Source organism: Tiliqua scincoides, chromosome 8 (genome assembly GCF_035046505.1).
Source record: "Tiliqua scincoides isolate rTilSci1 chromosome 8, rTilSci1.hap2, whole genome shotgun sequence".
NCBI lineage: Eukaryota > Metazoa > Chordata > Lepidosauria > Squamata > Scincidae > Tiliqua > Tiliqua scincoides.
The window spans coordinates 14,918,353-14,939,639 of NC_089828.1; the positions used below are offsets into that span (position 1 = coordinate 14,918,353).

The 21,287-nt window shown below is 44.1% G+C and overlaps 1 protein-coding gene across 1 annotated transcript in view; it reads left to right on the top strand.

Moving 5' to 3' along the window:
- The first annotated feature begins 47 nt into the window (after nt 1–47).
- Nucleotides 48–21,287, top strand: part of MAPK6 (mitogen-activated protein kinase 6) — a 37,248-nt gene continuing 16,008 nt past the window's right edge. The window contains exon 1 of the mRNA XM_066636662.1: nt 48–251. The gene's annotated coding sequence lies outside the window, so the exon portion shown is untranslated. The remainder of the gene's footprint in view (nt 252–21,287) is intronic.

Consider the following 21,287-nt stretch of genomic DNA (forward strand, 5'->3'; position numbering starts at 1 on the left):
TCATTTACATATGATGATGAAATATTACTAGAATAACAGCTGTAGACAGTGTTCATGTCACAGCAATATAACTTTCCTCTCCTCTTCAGATCACTTCTATTTTTGACTACCAATCTTCAAGCTGAGCTTTTCATTTGCTGTGGGTGATTGTTTTAAAATTCTGTTGGTATATCAATCAGATAATTTTTTTCCCCCAAAACTCTAGACAGTCAAAATGAAATCCAAGAACCTGCAAGACAACTGCAATTGTGGTAAGTATGCATGCCTCCTCATTCCATTCATTGGCCAGTTGGGCTAAAGGAGCAATGTGGAGAAAATGAGCATTAAAACTTGTGAAATGACAATTCAAATGCATTAAACAATCCAGAAGATTGCAGAAATAGCTCTAAAACTAAGGCACTGGTATATGTTTGAATGTTAATGAATTCACTATCATTACTTTAAGTATCATGTTGATTTGATTGCTAAAACTTGAGAATGTATTGAGGAAATCATGTACATTTAAATGTTCATTTGATGCATGCACCATTGCTTTATGGTTATAGTGCTAGCATTATCAATGCATTTCAAAATTACTCAAGAGGTTCCTGTTCTGTTCATTTCTTCCCTGCATACTTTCTTTATAAGTTTGCCTTCTCCCTCATGCCCCTTGGTTTATCACAGTCTATCAAAAGAATTATGTTATCTTCCTGCTATAATTTTCTATGGTAATTTGCAAGATAAGACTCACATAGCATTGGCACTGCAATGGAATGTCTCTATGTCACAGAGGATCTTGGGAGCATGTTCTAGGACATACTGTCAAGGCCAAAACAGGCAGGATACTGAAGATCAGATCTCCCAACTCTTTCTTGTTTTTTAAAGTGAGGTGCACATGGACTGGGTCTGATCTCGATGGCAGCAGCAGCAGCACTGAACAAAAGGGTGTTTAACCTTTTGCCCAGTACCATTTTCTCATTCAGCATTACACACATATTGAGATGCTGTTAGCACTGGAGAAAATACTGGTATTGTTATCATGTCCAGTAGAGTAGCTAGAGGGGGTGCAAGCACTAAGGCTTTAATCCTAACCACACTTTCCTGAGAATAAGCCCCACTGAACAAATAGGACTTACTTCTGAGTAGACCTGCTTAGGATTGTGCCTAAGGTTTGCACGGCACCTTACCATGGCATACAAGCTGCCCCTCTCCTTCGGAGCTATTCTGGGCCATTAAAACAAAATGGAGACATTACAAAACTTGATCATGGCTGTGCTTTTCCCCCAATGAAAAAAGTAGAGGGAGCAATTTAGATCAGGTAAGTAGCACTGGAAAAGAGTTAAAACCTTTTCCCCCAGCACCACTGTCCTGAACAAAATGGGAGCTCCCTCACCCCCATTGTGCATGCTTTCACATCCAAGACAAAGAAGCAGGAATCTTCTACATTGTACACATTTTGGACCTCACTTGTCAGTAGCTGCAATTTTTTTCCTCCCTTGCTGGACAAGCCACACCTGCCGGCAATTCCATTGTTCCATGCAATCCATCATTATTCATAGCATATTTTCCCAGAGATGCTTTTTTGTTATAAGAGTAATAGTTTGAGCATGCTCAGTTGTTGTACAACTGTAATTCTCACTTGTAGCAAGTGAAAAGTGCAGATTACCTATGTACTAGTAGCATATGCTGTCATAGTTGCAAGGAAGGAGCAGTGGGCAACAGAGGCCCTTTGATTGTCCTCCCCCTAAGAAAAGACCTGTGACCATCTTCTGAAATTTATTCTTCCTTCCTTCAACATAAAGGTAAGGTTTAGTAACAACAGTGCCCTAGCTCAGTGATTCTCCAACTTTTAGCACTGGGACCCACTTTTTAGAATGAGAATCTGTCAGGACCCACTGGAAGTGATGTCATGACCAGAAGTGACATTATCAAGCAGGAAAATTTTAACAATCTTAGGGCACAATCCTAACCAGGTCTACTCAGAAGTAAATTCTATTTTGTTCAATGGGGCTTACTCTCAGGAAAGTGTGGTTAGGATTGCAGCCTTAAGCTACAGTCTTAAGTTACTTAAGGAGTGCACACTTACCCAGGAGTAAGTCCTATAGAATACCCTTGTTCAAAGCTTATACATAGTAGCCTGTTCAAAGTACAGAGCTGTACCATTTCCCCCAGTGCTGTCACATGCCATGGTAGTATCAACTCTATTAAAAATAAAATATTGAAATGAATGGGGACCCACCTGGAATTGGCACACAACCCACTTAGTGGGTCCCAACCCACAGTCTGAGAAACACTACCCTAGCTGAAATCCAAGGTACCTTAAAAAAAAGAGTCTTTGCAGTGGACCTACAGTGCAATTCTGGGCATGCTGACTCAGAAGTAAGTCCCACTGAATTTGGTGGACTAACCCCCAGGTAAGTGTGAATAGGAGCGAAGCTGTAGATTTTTAGCAGGCTATCTTTGAAATGGACTTCAAAAGCTAATTGGTCAGGTTATGTATCTGCAGAAATTGCAAGAGAACCTTATAACAAAATCTGCAACATCTGTCCTTGCAAGTGGAAGAGGTTTGCTCTTTCGGCTGCAAATAAATTTATGTAACCCAGTTTAAAGCTTTTACAAAATGTTCTGCTGCTAAGAGGATTGCCTTACTTAACATGTGAGATGAAAATGCTTTTCAGAAGGTCAGGAACACTTAGCTAAGAGATCTCGAGGAAAGACAAAAATTAGCTTTTAAGATAAAGGGGGGGCGGTTTTTATCCCTCTTTTTTTGTTTGTTTGTTTGTTCCATGCCCAGTTGTTGCAACTTGGCATTCCTCATTAGCTTACGTAAGCAAAGCTTTATTCCTACCAAAGCTGTATTGGCTGTGCAGAAGCAGAGGGAGAAAGATAAGTAAAAACCAAGCAAGCAAATTAGGTTTTGTGACCACTTTGATACCACATACCAAAAAAAAATGAGTGAACAAAATCATTACTGGAAGAGATTAAATTTGGGCAGATTTAGAGCCAAACTGTAGAACTGGCCTAAGACCTCCTGATGATATCAGGAGTAATATCCCTCTCCCCCTTACTTGATGATGTACCAGCCTCTGCTTCTTCAACCAGGGACAGCCATGGATGCTACAGGGCCCAATGCAAAACACTTTTTTGCATTGGGACATGCATTTTGTCCCCTATTCACCAGGATGAGGAGCAGTTGTGAGGAACCCAGTATCATCATCACTGCCAATTGCATTGGGGGGGGGGGTGTGATTTCAAGCCATCAGATCCAGGAGCAGGCAGAAGGGAGGGCCAGACAACAGCAGTGTTCCACTCACCTCATGATGCCTGGGCATGGAAGATTCCATGCTGGAGCATCTACTAAGGAGTAAGGTGCAGGCTGTGACTATGTGTACTCTGCTTGCCGATTCAGTTCGGGTCCCTCCAGGTGCAGGATCCAAATTGGTCAAATTACCCTAAGACTGGTCCTGCCTCCAACTCTCCAGTGTTCTAGCTCAGCACTCTCCTTCCTTCCACATCCCCTCCTCCTTTTCCAATCTAGAGAGTGGAAGGAGAGGGAGGAGCAGTCAAGGTAACTAGGCAAACAGAGGTGGGCTCCCCATGCCAATCTGTTGCTTGGTCTTATGGATGGGTTGACCCAGCCAAGTTGGGCATGACTTTACAAGCATTATTGGTCCTGGTGTAAACCCCCCCCCCCGCCCCCATTCATACTTTCATTCACACACACATATACCCAACCTTTCTTATGCTATGGCAAATGCCCAAAGGCAGCTCACACATTCCATACTCAAATATTCAATATGTGGACATGCAAGGGGCAGTATAGCTTGGGAACATTAACCCTATCCCGGTCATGGTCCTCATGACAGGCCATTTGCATATGTAATTTGCCCTGAAGGGAGAAACATCCCACAGGAGCAAATGGAAGCTTTTATTCCAGGTAAACAGTACATGTAGGTGAGTCCAGTCCAGACTAGGACCACAGGATTGGTAGAACATAAGAACATAAGAACAGCCCCACTGGATCAGGCCAAAGGCCCATCCAGTCCAGCTTCCTGTATCTCACAGCGGCCCACCAAATGCCCCAGGGAGCACACCAGATAACAAGAGACCTCATCCTGGTGCCCTCCCTTGCATTTGGCATTCTGACAAAGCCCATTTCTAAAATCAGGAGGTTGCGCATACACATCATGGCTTGTACCCCATAATGGATTTTTCCTCCAGAAACTTGTCCAATCCCCTTTTAAAGGCGTCTAGGCTAGACGCCAGCACCACATCCTGTGGCAAGGAGTTCCACAGACCGACCACACGCTGAGTAAAGAAATATTTTCTTTTGTCTGTCCTAACCCGCCCAACACTCAATTTTAGTGGATGTCCCCTGGTTCTGGTATTATGTGAGAGTGTAAAGAGCATCTCCCTATCCACTCTGTGGATTATCCCCTGCATAATTTTGTATGTCTCAATTATGTCCCCCCTCAGGCGTCTCTTTTCTAGGCTGAAGAGGCCCAAACGCCGTAGCCTTTCCTCATAAGGAAGGTGCCCCAGCCCCGTAATCATCTTAGTCGCTCTCTTTTGCACCTTTTCCATTTCCACTATGTCTTTTTTGAGATGTGGCAACCAGAACTGGACACAATACTCCAGGTGTGGCCTTACCATCGATTTGTACAACGGCATTATAATATTAGCCGTTTTGTTCTCAATACCTTTCCTAATGATCCCAAGCATAGAATTGGCCTTCTTCACTGCCGTTGCACATTGGGTCAACACTTTCATCGACCTGTCCACCACCACCCCAAGATCTCTCTCCTGATCTGTCACAGACAGCTCAGAACCCATCAGCCTATATCTAAAGTTTTGATTTTTTGCCCCAATGTGCATGACTTTACACTTACTGACATTGAAGCGCATCTGCCATTTTGCTGCCCATTCTGCCAGTCTGGAGAGATCCTTCTGGAGCGCCTCACAATCACTTCTGGTCTTCACCACTCAGAAAAGTTTGGTGTCGTCTGCAAACTTTGCAACCTCACTGCTCACCCCTGTCTCAAGGTCATTTATGAAGAGGTTGAAAAGCACCGGTCCCAGGACAGATCCTTGGGGCACACTGCTTTTCACCTCTCTCCATTGTGAAAATTGCCCATTGACACCCACTCTCTGCTTCCTGGCCTCCAACCAGTTCTCAATCCATGAGAGGACCTGTCCTCTAATTCCCTGACTGTGGAGTTTTTTCAGTAGCCTTTGGTGAGGGACCATGTCAAACGCCTTCTGAAAGTCCAGATATATAATGTCCACGGGTTCTCCCGCATCCACATGCCTGTTGACCTTTTCAAAGAATTCTATAAGGTTCGTGAGGCAAGACTTACCCTTACAGAAGTCAAGCTGACTCTCCCTCAGCAAGGCCTGTTCATCTATGTGTTTTGAGATCCTATCTTTGATGAGGCATTCCACCATCTTACCCGGTATAGATGTTAGGCTGACCGGCCTATAGTTTCCCGGGTCCCCCCTCTTTCCCTTTTTAAAAATAGGCGTGACATTTGCTATCCTCCAATCTTCTGGCACTGTGGCCGTTTTGAGGGACAAGTTGCATACCTTAGTCAAGAGATCTGCAACTTCATTCTTCAATTCCTTAATAACTCTTGGGTGGATGCCATCAGGGCCCGGTGACTTATTGATCTTTAATTTATCAATGAGGTCTGAAACATCTTCTCTTTTAACCTCTTTCTGACTTAACTCCTCGGTCAGGAGGGGCTGTTCGGGCAGCGGTATCTTTTGAGGGACAAGGGGCAGGGTAGGATTAAAGCTCCCCTACCATGGTTCCAATTCAGATCATGTCCCCTCACAGACTATTCACAGGAGGAAAAGCAAGCATGCCAGGGCCAATGGCATGATCACATATAGTTTGGTCCTAAGCTCTGGGAAGCTTAGGCTGGCACTGGAAGGTCCCCAATAGGAGCATATGCAGAGGCCCCCTGCCAAGTCAGCCCTAAGGAACTGCTTTCTGCAATCCTGCATCCTTCTTTTCACAGTGGCCAAACAAATGCTTCTGGGAAGCAGAGCATCAAGGAAAGAGCAATCTCTGCTCTTAGCAACTGATATTAAGGGCACAATCCTAACCCCTTATGTCAGAGCTTTCCAGCACTGACATAAGGGCAATGCAGCTCTGAGGTAAGGGAACAAACATTCCCTTACTTTGAGGAGGCCTCCGTGAGTGACACCCAACTGCAGGATGCAGCACATGTCCCATTGGCACCACTATGCCAGTGCTGGAAGGCACTGACATAAGGGGTTAGGATTGCGCCCTAAGAGGACCCCTGATTCTGAACACTAATGTTGCATTTAGTTAGCATGACTGATTACTTTTTTATCTGTTCTTTTGTTCAAAGTCAAGGCTTCAAAAAATGTTTCTTCAACCCCCACCCCTATGCAAGCAAATGGGTGCAACACAAATTCCAGGGGCTTCAAGTGTTCCACCACTCAGCAAAGGCTATCAGTCAAGGCTCTTATGTTCACCATCATGTGCCAGCTATACAAAAACCTTGAAAGTCAATGTTTGCAACAGTGCATTTCCAAGAAAATCCTCCACAAAAAGTATGAGTTAATTTCTCAGCAATCCACGTGATTAAGAGTAAAAGCAGCATGAATCATTCTGTGGGGAACCACACTGCTCAAACAGTTGAGCATCAGTCTGGGGAAAGGGTTCTCAGTCTGCAGAGATGGAGAACAACTAGTATCTGATGGAATAACAACTTCTAGATCAATTAATTCTCTTAGTAAGGAAGCATAGAAAGTTGCCTTGTACTGAGTCCTGGCCCATCTAGTTGTCAGTATTGTCTATGACATCAGTGGTTTTCAAATTTTTTAACACCAGGACCCTTTTTCAGAATGTCAATTTGTCGGGACCCACCGGAAATGATGTCATTAACCTGGAAGTGATGTCATGGCCAGAAGTGACATCACAATTCCTCAAACATCCCCAAGGCTGCAATCCTATCCACACTTACCTAGGACTAAGCCCCATTGACTATCATTGTTAAAAGCAGATACGTTGTAGTCTGTTAAAAGTACAGATGTGTAACATTTCCTCAAATGCAATCACATACCATGGTAGCATCAAGTCTATGAAAAATAAAATACACACTGAAATGAATGGGGACCCACCTGAAATTGGCACATGACCACCTAGTGGGTCCCATCCCATGGTTTGATAAATGCTGGTCTACACTGATTGGCTTTAGTTGTCCAGTGTTTCAAGGAGGTATCTTTCCAGGGGCTCTTGCAGGCTAAAGTTAGACTGGGCTATAGCCACTCTCTAACTTTGCCATCACATCACCTTAAGGTTCCCCACCATCTTGTGCTTTGAGAACCTTCCTTAATATTATGGACACCAGCCAACGCTCTTGCCATCTCAGGCTGTAGACCTTGTTGCTTATCTTGTGCTATGCTGCTGTAAGCTGTCAGTAAAGTAATATTCTCTTCCTCTGCCTGTATTTCCATTCTCTGTTTGTTGGTATATCACATTACAGCGCTACTACAGCTTCTTAATTTAAATTACCCTTCCTGGCAAGGAATTTCTCAAACCCTATCACTGATTTACAGCTTGGACTTCATTTGTATTGCACTGACAACAGTTGTTGGCCCACAGGAAAAGCAAAGGGTAGACTTTGACCTGAAATGTTATGTGACCATTCCTAGTTATTAACCTCATAACCTCATAACTAGAGGTTAATAACTCGAGTTACAGTTTTTTTTAGAAGATTGTTTCAATGTTGTTTAGGCAGAGTGAACTTGAAATGGTCTTTGCCACAGCAAAGGCAAAATCTTGACTTGTGCACAAGCAATGATGCACAGCCTTGCCAAATGGAAGCATTTTTGAAAGCTGATGGAGACATTCAAAATAATCAAGTGGTACAGTTTGATTGGCACAATGGTACGTTTCAACTATCAGGTGAAGGTCCATGTTTGAATGCCCTTGGCTGCAATCCTATATGCATCTAGGAGTAAGTCCTATTGAACTCAGTGGCACTTGCTTCTGAGTATACATGCATAGGATTGTACTGTTTGTGTAAAACTGTACAGTTGTATCCTCCCCCCCAATTTGGGATACAACTAGATGTGATATGAAAGATCTGAAATTGTGGATCGCTCACATATTTAGAAATTTATGGTATTTGTGCGTTTTCACTGCAGAGCAAATAGCAGAGTATGTATGTGTATGGGGGGATTTGAAGTGGTAATATGGTATGGAGGGAAAGGATTAAAATTGCCCAGTATCTTAGTTCCAATCTGATTTGCACCCATTCCATTTTCAGAGCTGCTACTCATTAAAATAAAAAATAAAAGATCCTAATAACGGATCTCTTTCATCACATCTTTTGTTGTCCATTATTGTAAGAAAATTACAGCAATTTTAGAGCTTTATAAAAGGAAAGAAACCAGATTGTTCTTCTAAGAAATAGAACACGTGTCTATCTCATAATCAGGTTTTTACCCATATAATAAAATCAGCTGAGTTCATTTTAAATCAAAACATATGGGATCCCTTTGCTCTTATTTGAACAAAGATTGCAACCCTATGTATGTCCAGAATTAAAGCTGCATTGGAGTCAAATGTGTTCATGCATGAGTTGGAAAGTTCTGCCCACATGGCTTCTGCTGTATCAAGCACTAGCTGGGAGCCTGCTGGAGGTCTTCTTGGGAAAGGGGATATGTTTCCCCTTACCCCAAGTAATGCCCCAGCCTGTCCAATGGGGCTTAGATCTCTGCCAGCTACTTAGTTGGCAGAAGTCTCAGTAGCCTGGTGTAATGCTGGCTAGCCCGGGGGGGGGGGTCTTTAGACTATCCTGCTCCCCTCCTGGGCCTGATATGTCCTCCTTTCTGCCAACCCTGAAATGCCCATCCACTGCCCAGCACAAACCTTACTTCTCCTGGTGACTGTTGGGGTGGATGAAGCATCAGCAGGGTAGTACAGGCCTCCCTGCTGGTGCTGCTTACTTACTATGGGTGCAATCCTAACTCCTTATGTCAGTGCTTTCCAGCACTGGCATAGCAGTACCAATGGGACATGTGCTGCATCCTGCAGTTGGGTGTCACTCACAGAGGCCTCCTCAAAGTAAGGGAATGTTTGTTCCCTTACCTTGGAGCTTCATTGCCCTTATGTCAGTGCTGGAAAGCACTGACGTAAGGGGTTAGGATTGCACCCTATGTGTTACAATATGCCTTATAGCATGTTCATGACACTTTCCACAAGTGAAATGGCCATTGCACCAGCAGACCGGTCAGTTAGGATTTCACTAACAGTTGCTTTAGTTCCTGCTTCAGGCAACGGATTTCACTACCTAATGCACAAATGTACTATTTGGCATGGCCTTTTGGATTTCTTATTTTGTCTGAATAGCTAGTAGAGAGTATTTCTGCTACAGATGCAAAGCCAGAATTTCCTACAGGGCTTATACTGGCTTACTCATGCAAGAACTTCAGTGGGAATGTTTGAAAGTGTAATTGATGCCTGAGTTCTTTGGTAACTGAATCCATCGATGCCTCTTCCAAGAGCATATAACTCTTCAGACAGCAAGAAGCAAATAGGCTTACATAATAAGGCAGCAGCATCTGGCTGCAGAAACAGCTTATTTGCAATAGCTTTTTGCATTTGTAATCATTAGTATATGCATTGAAAATGTATGGGTTCAAAAATGCTGCTTGCCCTAAAGCAGGCTTTTACCTTGCAAACTGCAATCACTAGGTTGTTTAGTAACAGTGTCCTGGCAGAGGTTGTTGTAGTGTAATTCAATATAATAGTAATTAAATTGCACTTTGCATCTGTAACATAGAAGGAAGAGCGTTCATTGCTCCAGGATAGCATGTAGATAGTACATCCTCAGAAAACCTGGTAAATAGCTGCAATTACAGCTGCAATTACTGAGGGCTGACTCTCAGTCTCTCTGTATTGTAATATTTAGCTCAGCTGAGCCAGCATTAATTTCTGCACACTGATGGCATACAAGTAACAGTTCACTAGCCTTCATAGTTAGTGCAAGGCTCATCTCACCTTAATAACTGATGGACGTTTTGCCCAGATCATTAGTACTGTGGTCTCAAAAGCAAATTTCTTTCTAAAGTGTGTCAAAGAGCTGATTGTCCTAGGGAGAGTGTTGTGTATTGCGTAGCGTGTTAAACCAGAGAAATGTCAGTGCAATTCCCACTCAGCATGAAGCATACTGGGGCTGCAATCCTATAAATATTTCCCTTGGAGTCGGTCCCATTGAATTTCATGAGCCTTACTTCCAAGTAGGCATGCACTGGATTGTGCTGAGGGTTAGTCATTCTCACATAGCCTAACCTCACAGGAGGATAAAACAAGGGGGGAGGATGACAAGGCAGGGAAGGATAAAAATCCAAATGTATTTTAGGCAATGGATCCAATTAAATACTCATAATGCTTTCAGTTCCATTGATAATTTATTATTATTATTATTATTAGTAGTAGTAGTAGTAGTAGTAGTATTTATATACCGCTTTTCAACTAAAAGTTCACAAAGCGGTTTACAGAGAAAAATCAAATAGCTAAATGGCTCTCTGTCCCAAAAGGGCTCACAATCTAAAAAGATGCAAATGAATACCAGCAGATAGCCACTAGAACAGACAGTGCTGGGGTGAGGTGGGCCAGTTACTTAAGCTGTAGCAAAATAGCCCTGTTTCTTGGCAAACTTCAGAACTTAAATATTTTCATCAACTCTCAGTTACTGAACGATGAGGGGTTCCTTTTAATGGGTGGAGTTAACTGCAGATATTTCATGTTGTTTATGCCAAATCGAAGCCTCGCATAAAGATGGAGAGATTGCATTTCAGTCAGCAGTTTACTCATATACACTTTCATGGAAGGCACTGCTGTGTATCGTTTTTAGAGTATATGCTACTTTTAAGTCTAGTTCTTTTGCACTGGGCCCCTATACATTTCCATAGCTGTGATAGCATATAGTGCTCGTACATGCTTACGCACAATTTCTCTGAACAGTGCCAAGTTCCAGAAGTTGCAGTGCAACCCAGGTTCGAGTTTCCTTTGAAGGGTAGCTCCCTGACAGCTTATGGCATTATTGCAATATTTGTTTTATTCAAAAATCATTTTGAGGAGGAAATAACTATGAAAGGAAAGTACCTAATCAATTATCCTGACCTGATGATATCCCTGTAGCAGCTGCAAAGACTGAGGATAAAAGGGTGGGGAGCACTGACTGTCTAGACTATTATCGCTCATGAAATCAGTCCTATAAGAACAGAGGAGACCAGATGCATGGATAGTCTTATCATTCCAGTTTTCAAGAATGAGCAAGACACTCAGGATTGTGGAATTTACCAAAGTATCAAGTTAATGAATTATGCAATTAAGTTGTGGGAAAGATTATAAGAGACAATTTTACACTGATTCTAACCACATCGGTTTCAGTTCAGCAATGAGTGGAGTTGATGCCATTGTGACCTTAAGACCTGTATTGCATGCTACCAGGATCCTGGACCACATGGATGCCTCCATGCATAGCTCTCTGCACAGGTGTGCACCTATATGGTTTAAGCCAATGGTTCCCAAACTGTGGATCGGGATTCACTGGTGGGTCGCAACATAATTTTTGGTGGGTCGCCAAAGGGTGATGACAGATCAGATAACTAATTGCCTCAAGCCCTGAAGCTATTCAAAAATCAAATAGCTGCTCATTACCCTTCAAAGAGCTCAGCTCCTGCAGTTTGCAAGATAGCTGCTAATTGCTCTGCAAGGAGCTGAGCTCCTGAATTTGCAAGGATATGTAAATATAGGGAGATAATGTTTGATGGTCTTTTTTCTGGTTATTATTACTTGTAAGTAAGTAAGTAATAAAATATTTCTTTCTAGACAGGGTGACCAGATACAATGGAAGTCAGAGCACCCATACCTTTAACCATTGTAACCATTGGAAATTTTGGCAGCTGTAGCTTTTTAAACCCTTCTATGTTGAGCTGCACCTGCTAAAATTCCCTCTTTTGTACATTGGCTAAAGTTATAGGCAGTCTGTCCTCCATTGTATCTGGTCACCCTGTTTCTAGATCTCCTTTTTATAAAGTCTGGTAAACCGAGGTGGGACCCGATAAGTTTGGGAACCACTGGTTTAAGCTGAATTTTGGAACAAAAGTGAAGGGGACCTCAGGATGTAAAGAAGATAATTTCTTAACGAATGCATCTTGAGTACTGTAATTCTTCATTGTTTGGTTTTTTTGGGGAAAAACCAGTGCCATCTTCCACACATCTCAAAATGAGATGCTTCTGGTTTTTCCTTGAACCCACAAAAATATTTTGCACTTTTCATGAAACAAAATGTAAGGCATTGTACTTGTGATGTAATACAATGTCCCTTAAGTGGTCCTTAGAAAAAATAGTTGGGGTAAATGCAACTGTACAGACACAGATTAATTTAAAAAGTGTGTGAGTGTGTGTGTGTGTGTGTGTGTGTTTGTGCTTTATAATAGATATTGTAACAGGAGAGCCAAAGTTTCTCGAATGTTTTTTTTTTATTCATAGTGTGTTTAAAAGGCCAAGGTCAGACTGGAGAAAAGCCAGACTATTTGAAAAAGTTATTATGACATGTTGTTGGTAGCAACACATAAGCCTTTTCCAATGAAGGGAAAGTCTAATCGTTGTCAGCCTGTGAACATCTGACAAGAAGTAAAAATACGAAGGACCTAGTTTTGGCAGAGGTTGCCAACACTCAATTTCTCTCTCTTTTGATTTGCAGCCTAATCCTATGCATGTTTATTCATGCATAGAGCATTAGCTACAGAGCAGTCTATACATTTGGAATATGAAATAATTAACTAGCTGTAAATGGCTTGGAAGTAGAATACTTAAAGAACCATCTCCTCCCCCAGTAGTCCTGCCTATCCTACCAAGGAGGTCTTCAGGTACAGGGCCTGAGAGGAATTTTGTCAGGGGGTACAAATTTTCTTTTGGGACCCTTCCCAGGAACATGTCTAGTTCCTTTCTTGTTGTCTTCAAAAGGTTGCTGAATTACATTTTTGTTTAGGTCCTCTTCAGGTGTTGCCTTTGCTTGAGTAAAACAATGCATAGTGGGGGGGGGGGCAGGGTTGGCACCAGCTTTGGGTGCCCTTGGTACAGAGACATGTGAGGGGCCAACTTCATGCTGCCAATTTATCCCCTTCTCAGATGAAAGACAGTCCTCCTTCTGGACTTAATGATGGTAATTTGCTATAGATCAAGGATTTCTGACTTTTGGTCTTCTCTCTCAGCCTCAGTATCCCTCCAGTGTAAAACATGAGCATTAAGGCCCAATCCTATCCAACTTTCCAGCTCTGGTATAACCACAATGCAGTCTCATGGTAAGGGAACACGTTTCCATACCTTGAGAAGGCCCCAGTGACTGCCCCTCCACCACAGGATTCAGTGCACACCCCACTGGCACAACTGCACCAGCACTTGAAAATTGGATAGGATTTGGCCCCTAGTTTAGGTCTTTGTCCAGCTCTATTACCAATTTTAGAGTTTTGTATTTATCCTAATTGGAGATCTGTACTTGTGTATGCAAGTCATCTGAGTGCATGGCTCATGGGGTACATGGGTAACTGGCTTCATGCTCTGCACCACCACCCCTGCACCATCAGCCCACCTCTGGCACTCAGTAGGTGAAGAATCTTCAGCAATGTGTGATAGTGGAGGAAACAGGTAAGAAGGAACTCGGACAGTATAAGAATAATACCTTATTCCCAGGAAAATGTGTATAGAATCGAAGCTTTAGGGTATTACAAGACTACCTCTATTTTCAGCCTTGCAATTTTGGAGGGCATGTCAGGGCTACAAGCCTACATGCGCTGACCTGAGAGTAAGTCTCACAAAGCTTATTTCTGAGTAAGTATAAATAATATTGGGCTCCAAGAGAATCTTATTTTTGCTCATAAGCCGAAAGGGATTGGCAACAGAAAGGAAAAATGATGAGATAGATGCCCTTACAAAGTGCTACTCTGGGGCAGTGTTAGCAGATTGGTAGACATGGAAGATAAAGAAAGTGAAAGAAACATGAACAGTGCAACAGATATGCTGCACAGGGAAAAAAGGAAAATGTGAGAAGCATGGGGGAAAATGTGTTTGAAGAAGCAACCTTGTGGGACAAGAAATGCCTGTTCCAGGACCTGTTAGTTTCCATTCTGTTTCCTTTCATCACTTGGGTCTAGACCAGGGGTGCCCAAACCCCGGCCCTGGGGCCACTTGTGGCCCTCAAGGTCTCTCAATGTGGCCCTCAGGGAGCTCCCAGTCTCCAATGAGCCTCTGGCCCTCGGGAGATTTGTTGGAGCCTGCACTGGCACAATGCAACTTCTCTTAGCATGAGGGCAACTGTTTGACTGATGTAAACTTATGTAAATTTATTCAAATTTGAAATGTAAATTAATTCTTTTTTTTCCCTGGCCCCTGACCCAGTGTCAGAGAGATGATGTGGCCCTCCTGCCAAAAACTTTGGACATCCCTGGTCTAGACCAAACAAAACCTTGACCAACTCTGGAGCAGCTGTTCTAGATTAAAAATGTTGTCTCTCTCACCAGTTGCTACTCACAGATTGACTTACAGCTGGCCTCTTTCAGCTGTAAGTCTTTCCTCACTGCCATTTTTCTATACCCATTAAATATAGCCAAGAAGCCACCATTTTGTATCAGTGAATGCTGGGAAAATATGAGCTGTTCCAGTCTTCACCCTGATAAACGAGTTTTGGGAATCAGTTTGTGCCTGAATTATGGCATGGCAGAGAGAGCTTGCCCCCTTAAGTTTTAGTGAAAACCCCCTTAACATTTTAGAGGCTATGGGGACATGATTTGGCTAAAAATGGGAGGGGAAATGAGAAAGTCAGTAGAGTTAATGGCTTTCATTTAATTTTTGGATTAAAAGAAGGGGCTCAGTGGTGGCTGAGCATCTCTTTGCCTGAAGAAGATGCCAGGTTCAATCCCTGCATCTCCAGGCAGAGCTAGGAAGACTCCACTCTCTCTGAAAACCTGAAGAGCTGCTGTTGACAATAGTGAGCTAGATGGGCGAATGATCTGACTCAGTGTAAGATAACTTCCTTATGTTCCATTAAGGAAACCCCCTATCCTTTGTCTCAAATCTGAGCACTAGAATTGATTATGATTCTTGTCATTTCTTCCTTATGCCTTCAGCAAACATTAACCCATTTTTGTCCAGCCCACAGGTGTACACATTTGGTCCCTGTTGCGAATATGCAATATTGGGCAGAAATGGCTTTAAGGCCACCAAACCTGTCCAATGTAGGTCTAGCCATCAGGCAGCAGATTATCAGGAGACCCTCACCCCTGTCCTCCACAGCTCTTCTCCCCCCCCCCCCTGTTTACTGAGTTTCTTCAAGAAAAGGGGAACAGACACTCTAGTGCAGTGGTTCTCAAACTCTCTGGGAGAGTTTGAGAGCCACTAAGTTCTTGCGTGGGTGGGAGGGGGGAGGCAGCAGGGGTGGGGGAAGGCAGCGGCATGATCCCCGCTCAGGGGGGCTGCAGGGGCTTGGGTACACATACCCAAGCCCCTGCAACCTCCTGGGGGTGCGGGGAGCCCGGCGCGACCTGTAGATGCGGAGCAATTGTGCCCCACCTCCGCTAAATGTCGCGCCGGGTTCAAGCCAGTGTACCCAAGCCCCTGCAGCCCCCCTGAGCAGCGCAATCCTGGGGATCGCACCGCTGCCTCCTCCCTGCTTCCAGGCTACCCCCGCCCCTTAAGGGGGCAGGGCCCACAGGCTGGGACATTGCAACGCCCCAGTTTGAAAAACCCTGGTCTAGTGGCTAATGGGCTATGGGCACTCTAGTGCAGTGATTTTTAACCTTTTTCACCTCACGGCACACTGAGAATGTCAAGGAACACCATCAGATTTTTGGCAATTAACAAGGCACATCACACTGCTGGTGGGGGGCTCACATCCATCAATGGCCCTACTAATTAATGACCCTCTCCCAAATTCTCACAGCACACCTGGGGACCATTCACAGCACACCAATGTGCCATCGCACAGTAGTTGAAAATGGTGACTTCCTCTGCCTTAATGGAGAGGAAGGGTGGGAGAGAAAGGAATAATGGACTAGCATTTAACCCATTACTCCCTTCTTTCCCACACTTCCTGTTCCTCTCTGTTCCCTTTTGAATCCAGCAGTGGCTGGTGTGCTGTCGGTTAGGTCCAAATCCTAACCAACTTTCCAGCACTGGCATAGCAGTGCCAATGGGGCATGTGCCACATCCTGCAGTTGGGTGGCACTCACAGAGGCCTCCTCAGAGTAAGGGAATGTTTGTTCCCTTACCTCGGAGCTGCATTGCCCCTATATCAGTGTTGGAAAGTGGGTTAGGATTGTACCCTTAGTGTGCTGCACTAGGTGTGAAGAGACCTTGGACCAGTCCTATCCATGGGCCTTCTCCACCCCCCCCCCATTAACCTCTTAGCCCTTTCCAGCCATTTTGGACTATTACCATATCACTCTTGAATCTAAAATAGCTTTGGATCCCATTAATTTAAATAGGGCCTAACATTCCAAATACCGCTCACTGAGAAGACTGTCCTACATTTGTATGTTCTGTCACTTGTTTTGCAAAGCCCCTCTTAGCCACGCATCTCCATATATTCAGAGACCAGCGGGAGATGATTTGCCCAGCATTTTCCAATAAGCTTTTGTCATTAGAAATCTTGGAACTTTGTGCCTGCTGCTATGCTGGCTGCCAGCTACAATGCAACAGAAGGAATTCCACGCTGCCACATGATGACATTCCAGCCTCGAGCACCTGCTCTCTCGATTCCTTTGCCAGAACCCAGGCCCCACCCCAAGAATCAGAGGTATGCAAGCTCCTGCTTCTCCCAGGCCCAAAACAAAATCAGTCAGCTAACATCTCTGGGGGTGTGGGGAGATATTATGGAGTGGCTTCCCTCAAAATGGGTGCACTTTATATATTATGCCAGTGTTTCTCAAACTGTGGGTGGGGAGCCAATTTCAGGTGGGTCCCCATTCACTTCAATATTTTATTTTTAATATATCAGACTTAATGCTACCATGGTATGTGTATTTGGGAAAATCTTTTAATGGAAACGTTTAACAGGCTACTATGTATATTCTTTTAACAATGACAGTCAATAGAGCTTAAGTGGGTAAGTGTGAGTAAGATTGCAGAATAGGATTGTTAAAAAATTTTCTGCGTAATGTTGTCACTTCTGGTCATGACATCACTTCTGGTGGGTCCTGACAGATTCTCATTCTAAAAAAAGGGTGCTAAACCACTGTATTATGCAAATAAGCTCATCCTCCATCAGCATGTTGCAAGGAAAGTGAATGGGATCAGTGGCATAGCCCTCCAAAAATCCTTTAGCATGAAAGATAGCATTTGTGAGGGGGAATGTTTTCTGCCTTGCTTTCAAGTGATACAGAGGTTCAAGGCCAGACAGGTCTCTAGAGGGAGGGAGTTCCCTGGAGGGATCCCCTGAGAACCTATCTTCTTGTCTGGACTTGGTGTATATATAGTAAATTCAAGAGAGTGCTTGATTGATCTCAGAGAGTGTTATGGGTCCTCCCTTCACTATAACCCTGGATGCACGGGCATGCCTAGCAAGTCCAGAATTTGACGCATCCCATTCTACTGTCTCCTGCCCAGTAGTTGCCTCGATCGGCTCAATTTTGATAATCCAGATTTTTGCTCACATTCTGTTACCTTTTGATCTCTCTGCCAATCATGCCAAGAGTGGCATTTTAAATGTGTTTATTACCAGTGCAGGCTTACCCTTATTAGAGGTGATGAAGCAGTAAGGAAAGAGGCCATCACTCCATAGCACAACATGTGGTTGGCACACACAGGGTCCAAAGTTCAGTCCCTGGCATCTCAAACCAGGGTCGGCCCATCCATGGTGCATTTAGAGATGTTCATCTCAGGCAGCAGTTTGGCAGGGGATGCCCACCTCTGGGAGTGGCAGCAGGGAGGCTGAACTCAGGGAGTGGTAGCAGAGGCTGACACATCACCAGGAAAGGGGGGGCAGCATTTGGCACACTGTCTCAGGTGTTAGGAGTTTCTGGTCCAGCCCTGTCTCCAATCAAAAAAGATCAGGTAGCAGGCACTGGGAAAGACCCCTGATGAGATCCTGGTGAGCCACTGCCAGTAGAGGCTAGATCAGTCATTGGTCTGATTTTGTATCAGGCAGTTTCATATGTTCATAACCACCTAGAACAGGGGTGCTCACACTTTTTTGACTCGAGAGCTACTTTGAAACCCAGCAAGGCCCGGAGATCTAACAGAGTTTTTTTTACAATGTTCGCGCCATCATAACATATAACATTTATTTGTACAATGTATGTTGGTGTACCTTGAGCCCCACTGAGTATAACAGGACTTACTCCTGAGTAGGCATGCCTAGTATTAGGCTGTGAGGCTGCAATCCTAGCCACACTTACCTGGGAGTAAGCCCCATTGAGTACAATGGGCCTTACTCCCGGTGTTTCCTCCCAGAGGCACCTGAAGGGGGGGGGTCGGCACTCCGCGATCTACTCATTTTGCCTCGCGATCCACCTATTGAGCACCCCTGACCTAGAAGTCTGTAGTGTGCACCATAAAGATCTGTAGTCTCTCATCTGTAGTCTGTGTCATAAAGACACTTTGGGCACAATCCTAACCCCTTATGTCAGTGCTTTCCAGCACTGACATAAGGGCAATGAAGCTCTGAGGTAAGGGAACAAACACTCCCCTACTTTGAGGAGGCCTCTGTGAGTGACACCCAACTGGAGTTTGCAGCACATGTCCCATTGGCACCACTATGCCAGTGATGGAAAGCACTGACATAAGGGGTTAGGATTGCGCCCTTTATTAAACTGTGCATGGGTCTGAACAGCTCAGGCTTCCTTACTTTAGCCAGTATTGTTTGCTCCACTAAGTGTGAGGGAAAACCACAGGTCCTCCAAAATCACATGTTCAGAAGAATTGTGGTTAGCAGGCCCTCACATAATCCAGTGATTGAGCTCTGGCACTGGAAACAGATTCCTCTCTTTTCCTGCTCAAATAAGGTTACAGTGCCACATGGACAGCAAGGGAGTTGGCATCCCTAAGTTATTAGGATGTGTAGGCGATGAGGAACGATCCTTCAGCAAAAGAAGCTAATTGATTTTATTTCTCCATGTTTTCATACCACCCTTCCTCCAAGGAGTTTGAGATGCAGTACTTGGTCCCTTCCTTCCTTGGTCCTCACAACATCCCTGTGAGGAAGGTGAGGCTGGGAGATAGTGACTGGCCCAAGGAAGCTTCATAGCTGAGTGGGGATTTGAACCTGGATAGTCCAACTCCCAAACCACTACACCATCCTGCCTCTTAGGATTTTCCACACTGTTCAGTGATTATCTGGGTATAATTACTGTACTTGGGTATGGAGCAGTGCTTGATTCATGGGATAAGGAGGCACTCTCTGTCCCAGCTCCCTTTGATATCAATTTCAAGAGACAATGATATGGTTACATTGCAAGGACTTGGTGTAGTGCTTGAGGGCTTCACTTAAGATTGCAATCCTGTGCACGCTTATGTGGGTGGAAAGCCCACTGACCTCAGTAGGATTTACTTCTAAGTAAACATGCACAGGTTTGTGAATGGGACACCTCCTCCAGCTAATCTTCCTTAATTCAAACATTGGATAGTGTTTTCAGTTGAAGTTCACAATTCAAGAGAACACTTTAATTATGTAGAATTTTTTAAGCTGTATCCTGTGCATACTTACCCATGGAGTTGAGGCCAGCTTCTTTTTTTTCCTGCTTTTAAACAAAAATTGGAAAAAAAAAATTCCTGAGGGCTTTTTAATACCACATGATGATTCTGATTTTGTGCTCTTGTTTCATGTGATTATTTTTAAGGTTAATACTGTTTTAAATTTTGCATGACTTTTTAAAATCATTTATAATTGTTGCATGTCACTTTGGGAATGTTGTGTTACTGAAAAGAGGGATACAAATACTAGAAATAGGCATATTAACTGTGCAACCCATGCACACTTTTGTGGGAGGCAGGTTGCAATCCTATACACACTTGTCTAGAAGTAAGTGTCATTGACCATAGTGCTTACTGCTGAGTAGAAGGGCATAGGCTTGTGCTGTAAGTCCCATTGACCACAGTAGGACATTGCTCAGTAACTCTGCATAGACTAGCTTGGTTAGACTGCAACCCTGTGAAGTCACTTCCCTGGGAGTAAATCCCATAGAACTCAGTTCCTACAGGATTGCATCATTACTCTCATAAATATGTTTGAGTAAGGCTGTTCAGACTTACTTGGGGGAATAAGTCCCCCTGAACATAGTGGGACTTACTTCTGAGTAGATATGCAAAGCTTACACTTATTGCACTGTTTATCAGACACAGGAAGGGCACAGGTGAGTTTGCATTGAGAGTTGAGCTGCAATCCTGTATACAAACTTTTCTCGGAGTAAGCCCCATTGGACACGTGTCCAATGGGGCCCTAATTCTGAGTAGCCCCTACTTCTGTGTAAACATGCATAGTCTACTGAGTAGTTAGTAGTAGTAAGCACCTACTAGTAGTAGGTAGTAGTAGCAAGTAGCCCCTACTAGTAGTAAGTAGTAGCAAGCCTCTGAGTAGCAAGCCCCTACTTCTGAGTATACAGCCATAGTCTACTGAGTAGTAATTAGTAGTAAACCCCTACTTAGCAGTAAGGTAGCAGTGGTAATAAGTCATCCCTACTAGTAGTAAGTGGGCCACTTGGATACAGGATGCTGGACTAGATGGGCCTTTGGCCTGATTCAGTGAGGCTCTTATGTTCTTAGTGATAGTAAGCCACTAAGTAGTAAACCCCTACTTCTGAGTAGACATGCCTAGTCTATTAAGTAGTAAGTAGTAATAGTAGTAAGCCCCTACTAGCAGTAAGTAGCAGTAGTAAATATCCCCTAGTAGTAGTAAGCCCCTTAGTAAGCCCCTACGTCTGAGTTGACATGCCTAGCCTGCTGAGTAGTACGTAGTAGTAGTAAATGTCCCCTACTAGTAATAAGAAGTAGTAGTAGTAAGTATCCTCTACCAGTTGTAAATAGTTGTAAAGCCCTACTTCAGAGTAGACACGCCTAGTCTGAGTAGCAAGTACTAGTAGTAAGCAGCCCCTACTAGTAGGAAGTAGGACAAAACCCCTGCTTCTGCGCAGACGTGGGTGGGTTGTCTCACGTCTGTGGGGGGCTGCCGGCATCTCCTTCCGCGTCCCAGCCGCAGCCCCTCAGCCCACCGGCCGCCTTTGTCCGGGCGCCGCTGCGCTCAAGGCGCACGCGCGCCCTTCCCCCACAG